The sequence below is a fragment of the Oenanthe melanoleuca genome, chromosome 27 (assembly GCF_029582105.1).
Source record: "Oenanthe melanoleuca isolate GR-GAL-2019-014 chromosome 27, OMel1.0, whole genome shotgun sequence".
Classification (NCBI taxonomy): Eukaryota; Metazoa; Chordata; class Aves; order Passeriformes; family Muscicapidae; genus Oenanthe; species Oenanthe melanoleuca.
The window spans coordinates 6,284,368-6,293,314 of record NC_079360.1 but is presented as its reverse complement, the minus strand read 5'-3'; the positions used below and the strand labels follow the sequence as shown (position 1 = coordinate 6,293,314).

Sequence of the window (8,947 nt, the reverse complement as noted above, 5' to 3'; positions counted from 1 at the left end):
TCAGTTTGCTCCCTAAGACACAGGCAAGAGATTGTCATTCTCCAGTTATCACAATTATGATTTGTTTACACTAAACCCTGAAAAATCTCTATGGTGCTATATGATGGTGACACAAAACCAAAAGGCTGACTGCAAATTCGCATTCAGGTGAGACACACACTTTTTAGACTTGGTGCTGGTCTCCTTGCCAACAACTTCCGTTTAAAATAAAGTTGAGCCTGTTAATAATGCTAGACCAGGAATCAGGAGAATTTGATGTTATTACCAGTTCCAATACTGGCCCAAGAAGCAAACCCATAGAAGTCATTTTAATCCTTGGTACTCTCTTTCTAGTCCATTTTTACTAGTCTAAAATGTAAATTGAAGATTATTTCTAACTCCAAGACAAGGATGTGTCTGTGCAGTTAAACCTGATAAACACAGTAGATTAATATGTGGATGTGCAAGTGAAGCCTATGTAAAAAAATTGTACCAAAAATCTAGAGAAAAATGCCCGTTTGCATTTCGGAACTCCAAGCCTAATTACCTGAGACATGTCTTAGCATATGTATTTTTCTTTCCTTTTTTCTTTCCTGAAAACAATAATAATAAAAACGGCCTCTTACTGCTATTTGGGGAAAGATTGCTGCACGTTGGGGATCATTTGATTAAAATGATCAGTATTTCTTCCTGTTGGAAATATAGAGAACTAAGATATAGCAATACCACACAGGGGCCAATTGGGCACATGACCATAAAACACAAAACGATCTTGGGAAATAATAAAAAAGAAATTATAAAAATTATGAAAATTAAATTTTTATTTATATTCATAAAACAACATAAAAGAAACAATACAAAATATAAAAAAGACGTTATACATAAAAAGGAACAACGCAGTCAATAAAAGACCTCAGTAAGGAAAGTGCCTAACGCAGCTCGCTCTTGCCTCGCCGTTCCACTCTTGACCTCGAAGCTGACGCTCATCCAGCTTGTCCTTGCCCGGCCGTCGCTCGGCTCCTGCCAGTGGAGGACGATGCACTCAGGCCCGACAAGCTCCAGCTCCCAAAGGGAACCGCCGCCCACCGGCCCCGCATCGAGACCCTCGCGCCAGCCCACCGCCCACAGAACCCCCCAACAGCTGCCCAAAAGCCCCCAACTGCAGCTCCGCTCACCACCTCGACGTCCGCCAAAGTCCAACGCCGCGCTGGGAGCCGGGCCCTCTGGGCAAAAGAAGCTGGGCACAAAGCAAAGCAGCGCGCAAGAGGCTGCACCCCTGCTTACAGGGCGGTCCCAGCCGCTGCCTGCACTGCAAAATGCCCGGGACTCCAGAGCACCGGCCCCGACTTACAGGGCGGCCCTGGTCCCCGAGGCCTACGGAGGCTCCTTCTCTCCAATTCGGGCCCACTCCCCACTAACGGCGAGGGCGCTCAACGCAGGCTGCCAGCTGAAGGGCGCACAAAGGCGCCCGGACCCACAGCCTGCTTACAGGCCGGTCCGCACCCAGGGAGCCACGGAGCTCGGCCTTCCCCCAGGGCAACAGGAACCAGACTCCACAGTCAGGCAGCCCAACTCACGGCCTAAAGGCCAAGGACCCCAGGGGCCCCAGGGGCCGGGAGCCCAGCCCCGGCGAAAGGGAGGGCACACGCCCGGCCCCACCACTCCTGGCCCCATGCCTCTGATAGGCTGGGGCCAGGGACACCCGCCTGATTACAGGGGGTCCCTCCAACCGCCCGCCGAGACCAGGGGGCGCACACAACCCCGCTTACGGGGCCGCCCCCCGCAGCCCGGCACCCCCCCAACAAGCGCCACGGAGCACGGGCTCCGGCCTGCGCCCCGCTTAGGGGCAAAGGCCCGGGCGCAGGCGTTCCTGTCACCCGGCTAAGGCAGCCTCCCCACCTCTGCTTACAGGGCCCTGGGGCTGCTCCTGGGGAAAAAGGGACAAGCAAGTTCCTGACACGTGCCCAGGTTAAGGGGCCTGCACGCTGCCAGTTCACCAGCACAAAGGGCACCCTAGGCCCAGACCCAGGCCCTGGCTACAGGCGGGTCACGTTGCCCACGCTACCGTTAAGCGGCTTCGTGCCCTCCGCAGAAAGCAGGGGCGAGGCCAGACACTTTGTCCACGCAAGCGTTTTGGGGACCGGCTTGTGGCTGCACAGAGCTCCTCGGGCTCTCCTGGGAAGCCTAAGCTACCCTGCTCTATTTCTAAAGGGGGGCTAAAGCGCAAACGCGCCAGGCTCACTCACACCACCTAACGCAATGACAAGGGAGGGAGGGGAAGACAGTTGTCCCAGAAGAGGGAGCGAGTCCCGTGCAGCCAAAGGGCTCAAGGGAGCCACCCCCAGTGCTCAGCAGGAGACAAAAGCATCAGACCTGCACCGCACCGCACCGTGGGGAGGGCACAGGGGCCTCGACGCGCTGAGGCGCTTCAGGGCTGCTACGGGGACAGAGGCTGTGACGCGCCCCTGAGTACAGGGGGTCACGCTGGCCAGGGGCCAGCAGCAGGCAGAAAGCTGCCACGGCTGGGAAAAAGCCCTGCCCCGCTTACAGGGCGGCCGGGCTGGGGGCTCGGGGAGCTCCGTTTCCCCCCTCAGGTGCGGAGAAAAGGGGCTCTCACCCTCCTTACAGGGTTGCCCCTCTCTCCAGGCAGCCAAAGGAGCACAACGGCAAAGGCCAACCAGAGCAAAGACGCAGCCCTGCACGCAGGGAGGTCGCCCAGCACAAGCAAAGTCAGCCGCGGCACCTTGAAGGTGCCCTGGCCGTGCCACCAAGGCCTTTTGCCCAGAGGGCCTCTCGTGCTCCTTCTTCTGCTCCGAGATCGCTCTTGCCTTGCCGTTCCAAGCTTCTATGGACAAACTTTGGTGCAGCTCTTTACAGACAGCCACCAAAGACAGCCCCAGCAAGGAGAACTTCTGCTGTCCACAGAGCACATTAAGGCTTTGGGGAAATTGATGTCAGCATCGGCCAGAAGAGATTTGGAGCGAGTTTTCCTTCAGGCTCTCCAGAGTGAGCCAGTCCTTGCTCTCACAGGTGGTGTCGAGGTGCAGGCTCACTGCCTTGCCCAGTGCTCACTCACCTCCCTGGCCATTGTGGCCATGCTGATCCAGCACTCCAGGACTCACCTGCTGCAGTTGGAGCTCTGGTGTCTGAGCAGTGCCACTGGGAAGTACCTGAGGAAGCACATGGAGAGCTTTCTTCCACTGTTCATGTGCATTTGCAGTGCAGAGACCTGTATGGATTCAGCCGACCTTCTGCAGGTAAAGGCACGCTGAGCCCTGCCTGATGCAGGAGGCCATTCCCTGTTCAGGATCTGCTGGCCTTAAGGGCTGGCAATCTTAACACCACAAATAAAGGTGATAAGACCTAGATGTCTGACCTCTAGTGACTGTCTTGGAAGTACCTCTGCAGCACTAAAGGTGAACAGCTGTTCTGAGGCTTGCCTGTTAGACTGAAGCCAAGTGCTCTTACAGTTACTGCTGCCCAGATTTTTCTTTTGAAGCCCTTATTTAATGCTTAGTGAATGTGGAAATCTGTCATTGTGCTTCTCCTGATTTAGTACAGGAGGTAAAACCTTTTGCTCAGGCAAGGAGAGAAGAGTGTCTGGAGCGTGCAATGTCACAACCAGATGGTTTTTGTAGAAACTGAGCTTTCACTTTTGCAGAGTCCAAAAATTTTCTTTCTAAAACAAACCTCCAGCTCTGGGCTGGCTACAGTAATGCTCATATGTGATGTCATAACCTCACAGTGCCTCATGTAGGGTGGATATTCCCGTGCAGAGCTGCCCCTTGAACGCCAGCTGTGCCAGGAACGGGCAGAGCGTCCAAGGAAGCTCAGCAGCATCGGGACAGGGACAGGCATCTGTTCCAAAGAATTGGCTATTTAAAGCCCTCATCCCCCAGCCCCACCCATGTCCCTGGGGGGCAGCTGACAGAGCTGCCTGGAGTTCAGCTGATTTAGCCCCCCTGAGCCGGGGCTCCAGGTGATATTTTCAAGCAGGAGAAGGCAGGGCCGGGGGCACTCCCGTCCCGTGCCAAGGCAGCTCCCCGTGCCCACGGGAGGACATCTCTCCCTGCAGCAGCTCAGCTCCTTTCAGAGCCTCAGCAGTGGCCTCTGCAAGTTCTTTTCCCTCAGCAAAGGGTGCACATCCCTGCCTTCAGCACACCTCCAGTGGGACCCACCTGGGAAAGCTTTCCATCCCTTCTGCACTTCCAGCTGCCTCCCTGGAAACTCCCACCTTCGTCCAAACAAAACTTCATCCCACCTGAACCTTTGATTTGAAGGCATCTCTGCAGGCTGTCGGTTGGCAGCTGTGAGGGAAGACTGCCTTGGCTTCAGTGCTGCTGCTGCTGCTGCTGAACGAGGCCTCAGGCAGGAAGGGAAGGGAAGGCAATTGGGGTGGACAGGACATACCTGGCAGCTGCCTGGGAGCTCTGGGAGGCTGGAACCAGGAATTGCTGTCTGAGCCCCTCTGCACACAGCCCGTGCCACCATCACCAGGACACGCTAGCTGCTCCTTGGGCTGCTTTTGGGCTGTCAGTGGCCTGTATCCAGGCTGAAGCATCTCCAGGAGCCTGTTCAGAGCAGCCCCTGGCCCAGGAGCCACGGGCAGCCCTTGAGCCGTGTCCGTGCCAGCGCCGGCCGGGCACCCAGCGCCCATCCCGGGCCGTGTGCTTGGCACGGGCAGGACACTGCAGGCACAGCTCCTGCCCCGAGGGCCCAAGGACAAGAGGTGCCGGATGCCTTTCGGGGGCTCCTGGCCTCCTCCTGCCTCTCGCAGCTGGGACACACAGAAACACCAAGGAGTATTGCTGGCAGTGAGTGGGAGGCACTGAGACCTCTGTGCAGCTTGCTGGAGCCAATGATTCCCATCCTTGGGAGTTTCATACCTGGGATGCAGAGGGCTCAGTCAGTTGGAGCACAGTCCAGGTAGCGCCAAGGTTGTGAGTTCAATTCTCCCACAGGCCGTGTCCTCGAGAGTCGGATTTCAGGAACCCTCTCAATCCCAGTATATCCTGTGACCTGGAAGTAAAGAGGAAAACCCTCAGCAGAGTTTTATTAAAAGAGGCTTTGCCATTGCAGAGCTTTTTGGAGTTGCAAAGCAAGGGAGAGGGGGAGCATCCCATCTGGCAGGTGAATGAGAAACAGCCCGAGCGGAACCGTGCCCGGCCCCGCCGAGCGGCTCCTCCCGCGCCTCAGCCCCGCTCGTTCCGCAGGGGTGCGCGGGCAGCAGCCCCGGGGCTGTGCGCGCACGGGAACGGGGAGCCGGGCGCTGCTCCGCGCTCAGGGCTGCGGGGCCTCCGCGGGACGGGGGCACCGGGAGCGCCGGGATTTGGGGCTCCCAGGGCTGGCACGGCGCCCCCCGCGCCCCGGCCGGCTCCAGCCGCGATGCAGCGTCTACACGGGGAGATCCCGCCGCCGTTCTTCCGGGCGCGGTTACCGGCAGAGCCCCGGCTCCCCGCGGCCGCAGCGGGACCGTGTCCAGAGTGCCACGGCCGCCGCAGCGGAGCGGGAGCGGCAGCGGCAGCGCCGGGCTCAGCTTCGGCGCCCGTCCGGGGCGGCTACTGCTGCTGCTGCCTGCGGCGATCCCGATCCCGGCCCCGCTACCCGCACCCGGCCGGCCCGGGGAGAGGCGGCACCGCCCGGAACCCCCAGCCAGCACCGGCAAAACCCAGACCCCACCCCTGGTCCTACCTGAGCGCCTCAGGATTCGGGCAGCACCAGGGGCGGTCCCAGGGTCGCCACGGCACAGCGCTCGGACGAGGATCCCGCCGCGTCCCAGCACGAATGTTTCTAAAAGGAGCGGGGCGGGAGCGGCTCGGCCGCGCTTGAAGGGGGCGGGCGGGCGGGGCGGGCCCAGGGGCGGGTCCTGCACTGGTGCGCGGGGCCCCAAAGCGCATGCGCGGGGCGGGGCTGAGGGGGATTTAAAGGGGGACGGCACCCGGCAAATATTGCAAAGTTCTACCAGCTCCTTGAGGAAAGCATTGGAGTCAAAGGGACATCAGGTGGGCTTGGAGCAGGATTTGACAACCCCACGGAACCTCACTGAGTTCTCTGTGTGTATTTGGTGATCAAGTAGCACCTGGGATGGACTGAAAGAAAATTCTGTTTAACTTGTACATGTTAACTGGGGTGTGTGCCCCTAGTACAAATCACTTCTTCTCTGAGGTGGTGCTTGGCAGGGGGCTTTTCCTGTTACAATACAGGCATGTTTAGCACAGCACAGTGAAGATGGATTATTTACTTTAGCATGAACTAGTATGTGGAGGATTTTTCAGATACCTCAGTGGTCAGGAACATTTGTCTAGGTCACTACAAACACTTCTTGATCTTACTCAGTACTTTTCTGAATCATGCTCTGTGGGCTGATGCCAAGGCCCAAAGTAAGGAGGGTTGCCCCAGTGTCTGTGCTCATGTCAATAGCTAAATTTGTTTTTGCTTTTCTAAGAGCACACATAGTGGAGTACCTTGTTGCTGTTTTCACTGAGCTCCTGCACTCTCAGAGAGACCCCTTTGCTCTGTGCTTGATGTTCCTGCTCTGTGATAAAGATCTCAAGTCTCTGAAAACTGCTAAGTATCCTCAGCTCTACCAGTTTAACCAGCACTATAAACTCTGGATACCCAAGCAATCTCAGGAACCTGTGGTATGGAATACCTGCAGTCACTGAATTCTTGAGCCAGTATCCCTATAAAAACCTCACAGTTTATAGAGGTTACGTTTCCATCAGAAAGAGCATTCCTATCGAGCTAATTCTGTATTTCTTGTTGATCACATTGGGACACAAATTTGCTCCAGGGTTTTCTCCGATGACACAAGAGGTTTTTGTGGTGTTTGGGAGGCAATACCGGGGCTCAGGGGTGGGTCACACACAGACTCACACACAGCAGAGCCTGGTGCACACAGTGGCCTCAGTTCAGAGTGCCTGCAGTTGGCCCTGGATGGGCTGGGGATCCCAGGCCCCCTGGGCTGGGTTTGGTGAGTTTTTCTCCAAGGCCAGCAGTGAACACTACAGATTCCCCAGGGGCACTGCTGGACAGCTCTGCTCCAGCAGGACTGCACACTTGCGCTCCTGGAGCTTCACCTGGGTTTAGCTCAGAGCTCATCTCAAAACATGGGGAGCTGAGGAAATCTTTGTTTCATATTCATCATTGTTTTTCTCTTATGCTTATTTTTCACTTTAAACGGTTTAAAAATCATGAGGAGGTAAGCTAAGAATCTGCTTGCCACTGGATTCTGTATTTACCACTTTGCTAAAGAGAGCCTATGAGAGAGGGAGCAATACCCTACAATGCAACATTTCCTGAGTGTTTCCAGGAACTCGACTTTGCTTTTAAGGCTGCTATATATTTTCTATAAAGCTTAATGAGAGCTTCTGTTCTGCAGTTCCTCTGTCCCAGGACACACAGCCCTGTGTTACACCAGGGCATGCAGAATGCAAAAAGGGCTTAGCCAGCTTCCTGTCCCCTCCTATGTCCTTCTCAAATGCAGAAATAAATCAGAGGCCTGCCTGGAGCATAGGAGGGAATACTGTTGCCCCAAAAGATGGGTGAGGAAGGTGAGTTGTCAGCTCACAGGCCAACAGACAAGGGTTGGCCAATAGACAATCTGTGTGCCTGAACTCTCAACAAATACCTGTGTGGAGTGACTGGAGTTGTAACTTTAGGATACAAAGCAAATTTGGGTAGAAAAAGCCAGCCTTAAGGAATCTGTGTGCCATACAAACAGTGTCTGAAGTCATGGTCATCAGCAGCAGCAACCACCCTCCTGGACATTTGCCAAGTAGAGTTATTTTTGCATTGTCAAGTGCCTTCAGATAATTCTTCTGAAGGGTGCTACATAAATAAATGCCTGATTGTTTTGAAGTGAATCTCTTGAAATTTGGCTCCCCCCTTCTACAAATTACATGTATAAATTTCCCTGCTTCAAAAATTAAACCAGATCTATCATGGGTGAAATGAGAATAATTTTATTACACACAGTAGTTCATTAGTGAAGAAGAAGAAATTTCATATTTTTCTGCATAGCCTGCACAGAATATTTTACTTCAGCTCTTTCATATGTAAATAAAAATATGCTCATTTAATTGCTTTTTATCCAGCACACAGTGATAGAAAGTGGTTGCGGTGTTATGCTATAGGTTACCTTTTGGAATTCCTAGGGAACGTTGGGCGAAAACTGTCACTGGGGACCAAACCCGTACATTCAGGGTCTGGTTAGTGTTGGAAGCACTGTAAAGGTGCTGGAGGTCATCTGATGATGCTATTTGAGCTGAGGTTGATGCAGGGGTTTGGATCATTGCATCCCATCGATGAGGAGCACAACTTGTCCTTTGGAGAAAGAACAAGGAGTTCAGTCCTGGAGCCCCAGGAATTCAAACAGCAACTCAGCCTGTGCAGCCACTGCCTTGCCCAAATACCCTGGGGGTTTCCCCAGCTCAAACCAGAGTAGACCCTGCACTGGCTGCTGAGGAGTTGAATGAGTGTTGGATGAACTCTCGAGGAGTGGCAGCCATCTGTTGGAGGCTGCTCACTGAAATTCCTCCTGTGTAATCTCACTTTTGTATGCCCTGCACCTGTTTCTGTTGAGTAGGGACCTTATGTGAAAATGTTTGGCGTTTTTCTGACACCACACGTATCTTTGTAGCCTGTTTTATTCCTATACACTCTATTATTCCTATACATCTATTCCTATACATCAGAGCAGCTGGATGAGACCAGTAGACCTATTAATGTTAATCCTGAGTCAGACAGCAGGATCGATGTTTCGAGGCAGTTCCTTCTCTCAAGTGGCTGATCACAGGAGCTGCACAAAGATTTCTGCTTCTGGAACTGAATTCTTCTATGTGATTAACACTGTGTTAAGGCACAATTAGAGGAGTTCTTCCTAATCCTGCCTGCCTTTGCTATTATTTTCAGATCTCTGTTTGCTTGACCTCTTGGAAGATGCACAAATGGGGACAATAAATCATCT

The 8,947-nt window shown here is 54.1% G+C and overlaps 1 long non-coding RNA gene across 1 annotated transcript; it reads right to left on the bottom strand.

The window, feature by feature from the left end:
* Window positions 1-922: 922 nt before the first annotated feature.
* Window positions 923-5,808, bottom strand: LOC130264258 (uncharacterized). Its single transcript, XR_008842447.1, has 5 exons — window positions 5,671-5,808; window positions 4,866-4,998; window positions 4,390-4,756; window positions 1,155-4,303; window positions 923-999 (listed from the first exon to the last, which is right to left on the bottom strand). It is a non-coding gene; the product is annotated as an uncharacterized LOC130264258 (long non-coding RNA).
* Window positions 5,809-8,947: the final 3,139 nt, after the last annotated feature.